General features: G+C 45.8%; 1 protein-coding gene across 8 annotated transcripts in view; it reads right to left on the reverse strand.

Annotated features, from left to right (window-relative positions):
• LOC115174032 (engulfment and cell motility protein 1) overlaps positions 1–12,143 on the reverse strand; it is a 163,580-nt gene that overhangs the window by 29,250 nt on the left and 122,187 nt on the right. The window contains exon 1 of one of the 8 annotated variants that reach the window (XM_029732641.1): positions 6,686–7,013. The exons of the other annotated variants lie outside the window; for them this stretch is intronic. The gene's annotated coding sequence lies outside the window, so the exon portion shown is untranslated. Of the gene's footprint in view, positions 1–6,685; positions 7,014–12,143 lie in introns of those variants that run through there. 8 annotated transcript variants of the gene reach the window in all.

Here is a 12,143-nt window from a genome sequence, read left to right on the forward strand (position 1 = left end):
TGGGACGCAGCACTATAGTCCTAAAGCAGAGCAGTGTTGGTTGCAGATATCTATTCACGTTAAGGGCAATAACGACACACACACCCTGCCCATGTCTACTCAATCATTCATGAGTCCATGTTGTACATGTACAGCTACTCTCTATTCTCCCCATGTTACACAACACAGCCTTCTGATTCAATCTATATCAGAAACTTCATCCATTTAAATGTCCTCCTGTGTCATATTGCTATGTGCCACCAGACATCACATCCAAACCCTACCACAACCTGACATCTACATGGAAATCCATCTACATCCCTGGGCTGCGTCCCTGTTCAAATAGCTAGCTGCCGATTGCTTGATGTAAATGTCTGTTGATTTCCCCAGCCATTATTTGTGTGCAGAGCGTTGGCCTTCTCAGCGTGTGGAGACTGCCTGCTCTAACTGAGATGAGAGATGCTCCCTAGGGCCACGGTATACAGCAATGCCCCCACTCCCCTCCCTCTTTTGCCCCCATCACTCCATTCTCCCTGTATCTGAAAGGAGGGTGGAGGGGATATTTTATTGTCACATACAGTACCTGTCAAGTTTGGACACACCTACTCATTCAAGGGTTTTTATTAATTTGTACTACTTTCTACATTGTAGAATAATAGTGAAGATATCAAACTCTGGAATAACACATATGGAATCATGGAGTAACCAAAAAAGTGTTAAACAAGTCAAAATATATTTTAAGATTTGAGATTCTTCAAAGTAGCCACCCTTTGCCTTGATGACAGCTTTGCACACGCTTGGCATTCTCTCAACCAGCTTCAGGTACAGTAGTCACCTGGAATGCATTTCAATTAAAAGGTGTGCCTTGTTAAAAGATAAGTTGTGGAATTTCTTTCCTTCTTAATGCGTTTGAGCCAATCAGTTGTGTTGTGACAAGGTGGTGATGGTATCCAGAAGATAGCCCTATTAGGCAAAATATCAATTCCATATTATGGAAAGAACAGCTCAAATAAGAAAAGAGAAATGACAGTCCATCATTACTTTAAGACATGAAGGTCAGTCAATACGGAAAAGTTCAAGAACTGTGAACGTTTCTTCAAGTGCAGTCGCAAAAACCATCAAGCGCTATGATGAAACTGGCTCTCATGAGGACCGCCACAGGAAAGGAAGACCAGAGATACCTCTGCTGCAGAGGATAAGTTTATTAGAGCTACCAGCCTCAGAAATGGCAGCCCACATAAATGCTTCACAGAGTTCACGTAACAGACACATCTCAACATCAGCTGTTCAGAGGAGACTGCGTGAATCAGGCCTTCATGGCCGAATTGCTGCAAAGAAACCACTACTAAAGACACCATTAAGAAGAAGAGAATTGTTTGGGAAAAGAAACACAAGAAATGACCATTAGACCAGTGGAAATCTGTCCTTTGGTCTGATGAGACCAAATTTGAGATTTTTGGTTCTAACCGCCATGCCTTTGTGAGATACAGAGTAGGTGAACGGATGATCTCTGCCTGTGTGGTTCCCACCGTGAAGCATGGAGGAGGAGGTGTGATGGTGTGGGGGTGCTTTGCTGGTGACACTGTCTGTGATTCATTTAGAATTCAAGGCACACTTAACCAGCATGACTACCACAGCATTCTGCAGCAATACGCCATCCCATCTGGTTTACTCTTAGTGGGACTATCATTTGTTTTTCAACAGGACAATGACCCAACACACCTCCAGGCTATGTAAGGGCTATTTTACCAAGAAGGAGAGTGATGGAGTGCTGCATCAGATGACCTGGCGTCCACCATCACCCGACCTCAACCCAATTGAGATGGTTTGGGATGAGTTGGACCACAGAGTGAAGGAAAAGCCGGCAACAAGTGCTCAGCATATGTGGGAACTCCTTCAAGACTGGTAAAGCATTCCAGGGGAAGCTGGTAGAGAGAATGCCAAGAGTGTGCAAAGCTGTTAAAGGGTGGCTACTTTGAAGAATCTGATTTATTTTCTACTTTTTTGTTTACTCCATATGTGTTATTTCATAGTTTTGATATCTTCACTATTATTCTACAATGTAGAAAATAGTAAAACATTAAGAAAAACCCTGAGTAGGTGTGACAAAACATTTGACTGGTACTGTGTGTGTGTATATATATATATATATATATATATATATATATATATATATATATATATATATATATATATATATACACACACACCGGATAGGGAAACCTTGTCAGGGTGGAAGGAGGCAAGGCAAACAGGCAGATGGGATAAAAATAGCTTGTCTGACATCACAAAAAAAGGCAGGAACAGGGAGAGGTTCAGAGAGAGGTAGAGAGAGGGGGTGTAAAGGGGTGGATAAAAAAGAGAGAAAGGGCAAGAGAAAGAGATATAGATATATGAAGGTAGAGAAAGGTAGAGAGTGGTAGAGAGGGGTAGAGTGGTAGAGAGAAGTAGAGGTAGCAGAGGAAGTAAAGGTAGAGAGAAGTAGAGAGAAGTAGAGAGAGGTAGAGGAGGTAGAGTGGGTGTATACGTTATGTGAGGAAAAGAATGATGGAGGGATGGAAAAAGAGAATGTAGGAGGGAGGGAGAAAACCTGCCTGGAATGAGAATGTCTGGTGATCTCTGTGCTGGAAGAGAGACTGACTGAAGGTTAGGTGACTTTTGTTCAATAACGAGCAGATTCTGTCAGTGTCAGGCAGAGCACACACACACACACACACACACACACACACACACACACACACACACACACACACACACACACCTGACTGAAATGACTGCTTGAGGCGAGGAGATGGACTGAAGGTTTATGGGGAGGTGATGGGCTGTGCTCTATCTCACTGCGCTAGCTAGCTGACTCTCAAAGCTAGAAACATACATTCACCACCACTACAGCTACCTCCAGTCCACCACATCCATCTCTGAGATGACACCTAGGCTAAGCTTAACTACCTCCCTCTATTGTTGATATGGAGCCCAGCTCCATATGAACAATAAAAGTGGCTCCTTCAAAATTAGGCAATCCGGCTATTTCAGCCACACCCGTTGCTGACAGGTGTATAAAATCGAGCACACCACCATGCAATCTCCATAGACAAACATTGGCAGTAGAATGGCTTTACTGAAGAGCTCAGTGAATTTCAACGTGGCACCGTCATAGGATGCCACCTTTCCAACAAGTCAGTCAAATGTCTGCCCTGCTAGAGCTTCCCCGGTCAACTGTAAGTGCTGTTATTGTCAGGTGGAAACGTCTCGGAACAACGGCTCAGCCGCGATGTGGTAGGCCACACAAGCTCACAGAACAGGACCGCCGAGTGCTAAAATTGCGTCTGTCTTCGGTTGCAACCCTCACTACCGAGTTCCAAACTGCCTCTGGAAGCAACGTCAGCACAAGAACTGTTCGTCAGGAGCTTCATGAAATGTGTTTCCATGGAGGAGCAGCTGCACACAAGCCTAAGATTACAATGTGCAATGCCAAGCGACGGTGGACTGGTGTAAAGCTTGCCGCCATTGGACTCTGGAGCAGTGAAAATGCGTTCTCTGGAGTGATGAACCACGCTTCACCATCTAACAGTCCAACGAACGAATCTGGGTTTGCCAGGAGAACACTACCTGCATAGTGCCAAGTGTAAAGTTTGGTGGAGGAGGGCTGTTAATGGTCAAGGGCTGTTTTCATGGTTCGGGCTAGGCCCCTTAGTTCCAGTGAAGGGAAATCTTAACGCTAGAGCATACAGCGACATTCTAGACAATTCTGTGCTTCTAAATTTGTGGCAACAGTTTGGAGAAGGCCCTTTCCTGTTTCAGCATGAAAATGCCCCCGTACACAAAGCAAGGTCCATACAGAAATGGTTTGTCGAGATCGTTGTTGAAGAACTTGAGGGGCCTGCACAGAGCCCTGACCTCAACCCCATCGAACACCTTTGGGATGAATTGGAACTCTCATTGCGAGCCAGGCCTAATCACCCAACATCAGTGCCCAACCTCACTACTGCTCTTGTGGCTGAATGGAAGCAAGTCCCCACAGCAATGTTCCAACATCTAGTGGAAAGCCTTCCCAGAACAGTGGAGGCTGTTACAGCAGCAAAGGAGGGGACCAACTCCATATTAATGCCCATGATTGTGGAATGAGATGTTGGACAAGCAGATGTCCACAAACCTTCAGTCATGTAGTGTACTAAACGCCATTAGAATATACTCAGTGGACACAAGAGGCCACATCCTAACATGCTAGCACAGCAGCAGGGAGACAATAGGTCAAGGAGAAGGCCTGCCTGCAGCCCAGCACCAGTAATTATCCAGCCCTGTGAGGATTTCTATTTGCATAATCCAACAAGGCCAAACATGAATGGAGTCTTCCAGACAATGCAGATTATCCTGGGGGGTAGCTATAGCTACAGTAACCATCTCAAATCAAGTTGTATTTGTAACATGCACCGAATAAAGCAGGTGGAGACTTTACCGTGAAATGCTTACTTACGAACCCTTTCCCAACATTGGAGGAAATAGTTACCAAATAGGAAATAGTTACAAAATAAAATATCATCATCTAATTGTTTTATATATCTGTCAATGACAATGTTAAATATTAAAGAATTATTACATTTGTAATGTTAGCAGAGCCTGGTATGATGGATAGTAGTAGTCCATTCCTCTATTTCTAGGAACCTAGGTGTGGTAGATAATGCTAAATATTATTCACAACAATGTGTACTATAGCCACCACTTCCTATGTGGTGTCTGTGTTCAGAAAGACAGCTTCAGAGAGACAGATGTAGGATCTGTGTTCAGATAGACGGCTTCAGAGAGACAGATGTAGGATCTGTGTTCAGAAAGACGGCTTCAGAGAGACATATTTAGGATCTGTATTCAGAAGGACGGCTTCAGAGAGACATATTTAGGATCTGTGTTCAGAAAGACGGCTTCAGAGAGACATATTTAGGATCTGTATTCAGAAAGACATATTTAGGATCTGTGTTCAGAAAGACAGATGTAGGATCTGTGTTCAGATAGACGGCTTCAGAGAGACAGATGTAGGATCTGTGTTCAGAAAGACGGCTTCAGAGAGACATATTTAGGATCTGTATTCAGAAAGACGGCTTCAGAGAAACATATTTAGGATCTGTGTTCAGATAGACGGCTTCAGAGAGACAGATGTAGGATCTGTGTTCAGAAAGACGGCTTCAGAGAGACAGATGTAGGATCTGTGTTCAGAAAGACAGCTTCAGAGAGACAGATGTAGGATCTGTGTTCAGAAAGACGGCTTCAGAGAGACATATTTAGGATCTGTATTCAGTAAGACGGCTTCAGAGGGACATATTTAGGATCTGTGTTCAGAAAGACAGCTTCAGAGGGACATATTTAGGATCTGTGTTCAGAAAGAAAGCTTCAGAGAGACATATTTAGGATCTGTGTTCAGAAAGACGGCTTCAGAGAGACAGATGTAGGATCTGTGTTCAGAAAGACAGCTTCAGAGAGACAGATGTAGGATCTGTGTTCAGAAAGACGGCTTCAGAGAGACAGATGTAGGATCTGTGTTCAGATAGACGGCTTCAGAGAGACAGATGTAGGATCTGTGATTGGGAGCTTTTAATCAGAAGGCTGAGATGGGCTGCTCTAACCTGATTATGCCTCACAGAGTCACAAACACACACACACAGGCAGGCTTAGGCTACCCAGCACAGCACTGCCCCATCTGTACTATGAGCATTGCTCTCCTCCTCTCTGCTCTCCTTCTCTCTGTTCTGCTCTCCCCTCCTCTCCGCTCTTCCTCTCTGCTTCTCTCTCCTCTCCTCCTCTCTCCTCTCCGCTCTCCTCCTCTCTCCTCCTCTCTCTGCTCCGCTCTCCTCCTCTCTCTGCTCCGCTCTCCTCCTCTCCCTGCTCCGCTCTCCTCCTCTCCCTGCTCCGCTCTCCTCCTCTCCCTGCTCCGCTCTCCTCCTCTCTCTGCTCCGCTCTTCTCTCTGCTCTGCTCTCCTCTCCACTCTCTGCTCTGCTCTCCTCTCCACTCTCTGCTCTGCTCTCCTCTCCACTCTCTGCTCTGCTCTCCTCTCCACTCTCTGCTCTGCTCTCCTCTCCACTCTCCACTCTGCTCTCCTCTCCTCTCCACTCTGCTCTCCTCTCCTCTCCACTCTCTGCTCTCCTCTCCACTCTCTGCTCTGCTCTCCTCTCCACTCTCTGCTCTGCTCTCCACTCTCTGCTCTCCACTCTCTGCTCTGCTCTCCTCTCCACTCTCTGCTCTGCTCTCCTCTCCTCTCTGCTCTGCTCTCCTCTCCACTCTCTGCTCTGCTCTCCTCTCCACTCTCTGCTCTCCACTCTATGCTCTGCTCTCCTCTCCACTCTCTGCTCGGCTCTCCTCCTCTCTGCTCGGCTCTCCTCCTCTCTGCTCCTCTCCGCTCTGCTCTCCTCTTCTCCTCTCCGCTCTGCTCTCCTCCTCTCCTCTCCGCTCTCCTCCTCTCCGCTCCGCTCTGCTCCTCTCCGCTCTCTCCTCTCTGCAGCCAGGCAACAATACAAACCCCCACCTCTCCTCCACTCCTCTCTGCTCTCCTCTCTGCTCTCCTCTCTGCAGCCAGGCAACAATACAAACCCCCACCTCTCCTCCACTCCTCTCTCCATCCCTCCATGCTAATCGGCAGTCAGCAGCCAAAGCCCACTCTCTCCTCTCCCTCCCTCTCTAGATGTGGGAAAAGCACATCAGCCAGTTTCTTGTACTTACATGTAATTGTTAACTCCATGGCTGCAGCTGCTGCGCTCCAGAATGACTGACGGCAAAACCTTGGACGCACTGAGACGAGAGGAGCAGCTAACGAATGCAGAGAGGAAGAGAGAGGGTGAAGGAGAGGGGGATAGAGAGATAGAGGGAGGGGGGAGAAGCAGCAGATGGTCCCCTGGTAAAACGATAGAGTTGTGCTAACAGATTTTAACGGAGCTAGCTGGGTATCTAGCCACGGGCGTGAGGCGCGTCGTTGTGGCGATCGTGGTCACGGAGGGCAATGCTCATCCTCCTGCCTGCTTGCTTGATGATATCTACCTCCTCTCTCTACTGCCAGTCTGAGAGAACCACCAGGCAGCCCCGCTTATGTTGATCTCAGTGTTTAAGCCTGATTGGGCGCATTCCACGGTGGTATGAGCCAATAGGGTGGCAGCTGAGGAATCACATGGGCTGTATGTGTGTGTGTGTGTGTGTGTGTGTGTGTGTGTGTGTGTGTGTGTGTGTGTGTGTGTGTGTGTGTGTGTTTGTGTTTGTGTGTGTGTGGGGATGACAGGTTTACAGACGGGGAGGGGAGGGGAGGAGGAGACTGAGTGAGAGCCTGTACATCAGAAGCCCTCTGCCTGGATGCCCAGAGCTGGAGGTTTTCTAGTCGGGAGTCGTAGCAAGCCCCTCATCACACACAGCCGTTCGGATAAAGAGACAGAGGGCTGTCGTACATGACCGTTCTTCAAAATAGACACACACAAGCATGCAGGCACACGGACACGCAATCACACACGCACCCACACGCATAGAAGAGGCTCCCTTTTTCCAAAGTGGAGCCAGTGTAGTGCAGCGGCAGTAATTGGACTGGGGTTGCTATGGAAACAGAGGAAACAGTTTGTCAGATGGAGTGGAGAGAGAGCAGAACAGAGTAGAGTAGAGTAGAACAGAGTAGAACATAACAGAACAGAGTAAAACAGAGTAGTACAGAAGAGAGTAGAGTAGAACAGAACAGACTAAAGTAGAACAGAGTAAAAGATGTATTCTACTATACTCTTTTCTACTCTGTTCTGTTCTACTCAGTTCTAGTAGAAAAGAGTAGAACAGAACAGACTTGAACAGAGTAGAAACGGAGTAGAGTAGAACAGAACAGCACACAACAGAGTAGCACACAACAGAGCAGGACAGAGCAGAACAGAGCAGAGTAGAACAGAACAGAACAGAGTAGAGTAGAACAAAGTAGAGTAGAACAGCACACAACAGAGTAGAGTAGAACAGAACAGAGTAGAGTATAACAGAACAGAGTATAACAGAACAGAGTAGAGTATAACAGAACAGAGTAGAATAGAACAGAACAGAGTATAACAGAACAGAGTATAACAGAACAGAGTAGAGTATAACAGAACAGAGTAGAATAGAACAGAACAGAGTATAACAGAACAGAGTATAACAGAACAGAGTAGAGTATAACAGAACAGAGTATAACAGAACAGAGTAGAGTAGAACAGAGTAGAGTAGAGTAGAACACAACAGAGTAGAACAGAGTAGAGTAGAACAGAGTAGAACAGAACAGAGTAGAACATCACACAACAGAGTAGAACAGAGTAGAGTAGAACAGAGTAGAACAGAGTAGAACAGAACAGAGTAGAGTAGAACATCACACAACAGAGTAGAACAGAGTAGAGTAGAACAGAGTAGAACAGAGTAGAACAGAACAGCACACAACAGAGTAGAATATGAACAAAGAAGAGTAGAACAGAACAGAGTATAACAGAACAGAGTAGAGTATAACAGAACAGAGTAGAATAGAACAGAACAGAGTATAACAGAACAGAGTATAACAGAACAGAGTAGAGTATAACAGAACAGAGTATAACAGAACAGAGTAGAGTAGAACAGAGTAGAGTAGAGTAGAACACAACAGAGTAGAACAGAGTAGAGTAGAACAGAGTAGAACAGAACAGAGTAGAACATCACACAACAGAGTAGAACAGAGTAGAGTAGAACAGAGTAGAACAGAGTAGAACAGAACAGAGTAGAGTAGAACATCACACAACAGAGTAGAACAGAGTAGAGTAGAACAGAGTAGAACAGAGTAGAACAGAACAGCACACAACAGAGTAGAATATGAACAAAGAAGAGTAGAACAGAACAGAGTATAACAGAACAGAGTAGGGTATAACAGAACAGCACACAACAGAGTAGAACAGAGTAGAACAGAACAGCATACAACAGAGTAGAACAGAGTAGAGTAGAACAGAACAGAGTAGAACAGAGTAGAGTAGAACCGAACAGAGTAGAGAAGAACAGAACAGAGTAGAACAGAGTAGAGTAGAACCGAACAGAGTAGAGAAGAACAGAACAGACCAGAGTAGAGAAGAGTAGAACAGAACAGAGTAGGAGAGTACAGTAGAACAAAACAGAAAAGAGCAGAACAGAGCAGAGTAGACTAGAACAGAACAGAGTAGAGTAGAACAGAGCAGAGTAGAACAGAGCAGAGTAGAACAGAGCAGAGTAGAACAGGGCAGGTCAGAGTAGACTAGAACAGAACAGAGTAGAGTAGAGCAGAACAGAGCAGAGTAGAACAGAGCAGAGTAGAACAGAGCAGAGTAGAACAGGGCAGGTCAGAGTAGACTAGAACAGAACAGAGTAGAGTAGAGCAGAACAGAGCAGAGTAGAACAGGGCAGAACAGAGTAGAGTAGAACAGAGTAGAGCGTCAGGCATTACCCAGGCACCCACCTGCTTCTCCTCTAGCTCTCCCTTTTCAAAATAAATGAAGGTGGGACTACAGTAGCTGCCTAGATAAACGTGAAGGTGGGACTACAGTAGCTGACTAGATAAACGTAAAGGTGGGACTACAGTAGCTGACTAGATAAATGTGAAGTTGGGACTACAGTAGCTGACTAGATAAACGTGAAGGTGGGACTACAGCAGCTGACTAGATAAACGTGAAGGTGGGACTACAGCAGCTGACTAGATAAACGTGAAGGTGGGACTACAGTAGCTGACTAGATAAACGTGAAGGTGGGACTACAGTAGCTGACTAGATAAACGTGAAGGTGAGACTACAGTAGCTGACTAGATAAACGTGAAGGTGGGACTACAGTAGCTGACTAGATAAACGTGAAGGTGGGACTACAGTAGCTGACTAGATAAACGTGAAGGTGGGACTACAGTAGCTGACTAGATAAACCTGAAGGTGGGACTACAGCAGCTGACTAGATAAACGTAAAGGTGGGTCTACAGTAGCTGACTAGATAAACGTGAAGGTGGGACTACAGTAGCTGACTAGATAAACGTGAAGGTGAGACTACAGTAGCTGACTAGATAAACGTGAAGGTGGGACTACAGTAGCTGACTAGATAAACCTGAAGGTGGGACTACAGCAGCTGACTAGATAAACGTGAAGGTAGGACTACAGCAGCTGACTAGATAAACGTGAAGTTGGGACTACAGTAGCTGACTAGATAAACGTGAAGGTGGGACTACAGTAGCTGACTAGATAAACGTGAAGGTGGGACTACAGCAGCTGACTAGATAAACGTGAAGGTAGGACTACAGCAGCTGACTAGATAAACGTGAAGTTGGGACTACAGTAGCTGACTAGATAAACGTGAAGGTGGGACTACAGTAGCTGACTAGATAAACGTGAAGGTGGGACTACAGCAGCTGACTAGATAAACGTGAAGGTGGGACTACAGTAGCTGACTAGATAAACGTAAAGGTGGGACTACAGTAGCTGACTAGATAAACGTGAAGGTGGGACTACAGTAGCTGACTAGATAAACGTGAAGGTGGGACTACAGTAGCTGCCTAGATAAACGTGAAGGTGGGACTACAGTAGCTGACTAGATAAACGTGAAGGTGAGACTACAGTAGCTGACTAGATAAACGTGAAGGTGGGACTACAGTAGCTGACTAGATAAACGTGAAGGTGGGACTACAGTAGCTGACTAGATAAACGTGAAGGTGGGACTACAGTAGCTGACTAGATAAACGTGAAGGTGGGACTACAGCAGCTGACTAGATAAACGTGAAGGTGGGACTATAGTAGCTGACTAGATAAACGTAAAGGTGGGACTACAGTAGCTGACTAGATAAACGTGAAGGTGGGACTACAGTAGCTGACTAGATAAACGTGAAGGTGGGACTACAGTAGCTGACTAGATAAACGTGAAGGTGGGACTACAGTAGCTGACTAGATAAACGTGAAGGTGAGACTACAGTAGCTGACTAGATAAACGTGAAGGTGGGACTACAGTAGCTGACTAGATAAACGTGAAGGTGGGACTACAGTAGCTGACTAGATAAACGTGAAGGTGGGACTACAGCAGCTGCCTAGATAAACGTGAAGATGGGACTACAGTAGCTGACTAGATAAACGTGAAGGTGAGACTACAGTAGCTGACTAGATAAACGTGAAGGTGGGACTACAGTAGCTGACTAGATAAACGTGAAGGTGGGACTACAGTAGCTGACTAGATAAACGTGAAGGTGGGACTACAGTAGCTGACTAGATAAACGTGAAGGTAGACTACAGCAGCTGACTAGATAAACGTGAAGGTGGGACTACAGTAGCTGACTAGATAAACGTGAAGGTGGGACTACAGCAGCTGACTAGATAAACGTGAAGGTGGGACTACAGTAGCTGACTAGATAAACGTGAAGGTAGACTACAGTAGCTGACTAGATAAACGTGAAGGTGGGACTACAGCAGCTGCCTAGATAAACGTGAAGATGGGACTACAGTAGCTGACTAGATAAACGTGAAGGTGAGACTACAGTAGCTGACTAGATAAACGTGAAGGTGGGACTACAGTAGCTGACTAGATAAACGTGAAGGTGGGACTACAGCAGCTGCCTAGATAAACGTGAAGATGGGACTACAGTAGCTGACTAGATAAACGTGAAGGTGAGACTACAGTAGCTGACTAGATAAACGTGAAGGTGGGACTACAGTAGCTGACTAGATAAACGTGAAGGTGGGACTACAGTAGCTGACTAGATAAACGTGAAGGTGGGACTACAGTAGCTGACTAGATAAACGTGAAGGTGGGACTACAGTAGCTGACTAGATAAACGTGAAGGTAGACTACAGCAGCTGACTAGATAAACGTGAAGGTGGGACTACAGTAGCTGACTAGATAAACGTGAAGGTGGGACTACAGCAGCTGACTAGATAAACGTGAAGGTGGGACTACAGCAGCTGACTAGATAAACGTGAAGGTAGACTACAGTAGCTGACTAGATAAACGTGAAGGTGGGACTACAGTAGCTGACTAGATAAACGTGAAGGTGGGACTACAGTAGCTGACTAGATAAACGTGAAGGTGGGACTACAGTAGCCACACCACAAAAGAGAAGAAAATGGAGGATGCACAGACAAATAACCCGTTCCAAATAGCACCCTATTCTCTTGGTAGTGCACTCCTTTTGACCAGGGCTCTGGTCTACAGTAGTGCACCATTGAGGGAATAG

Source organism: Salmo trutta, chromosome 34 (genome assembly GCF_901001165.1).
Source record: "Salmo trutta chromosome 34, fSalTru1.1, whole genome shotgun sequence".
Taxonomy (NCBI): Eukaryota; Metazoa; Chordata; class Actinopteri; order Salmoniformes; family Salmonidae; genus Salmo; species Salmo trutta.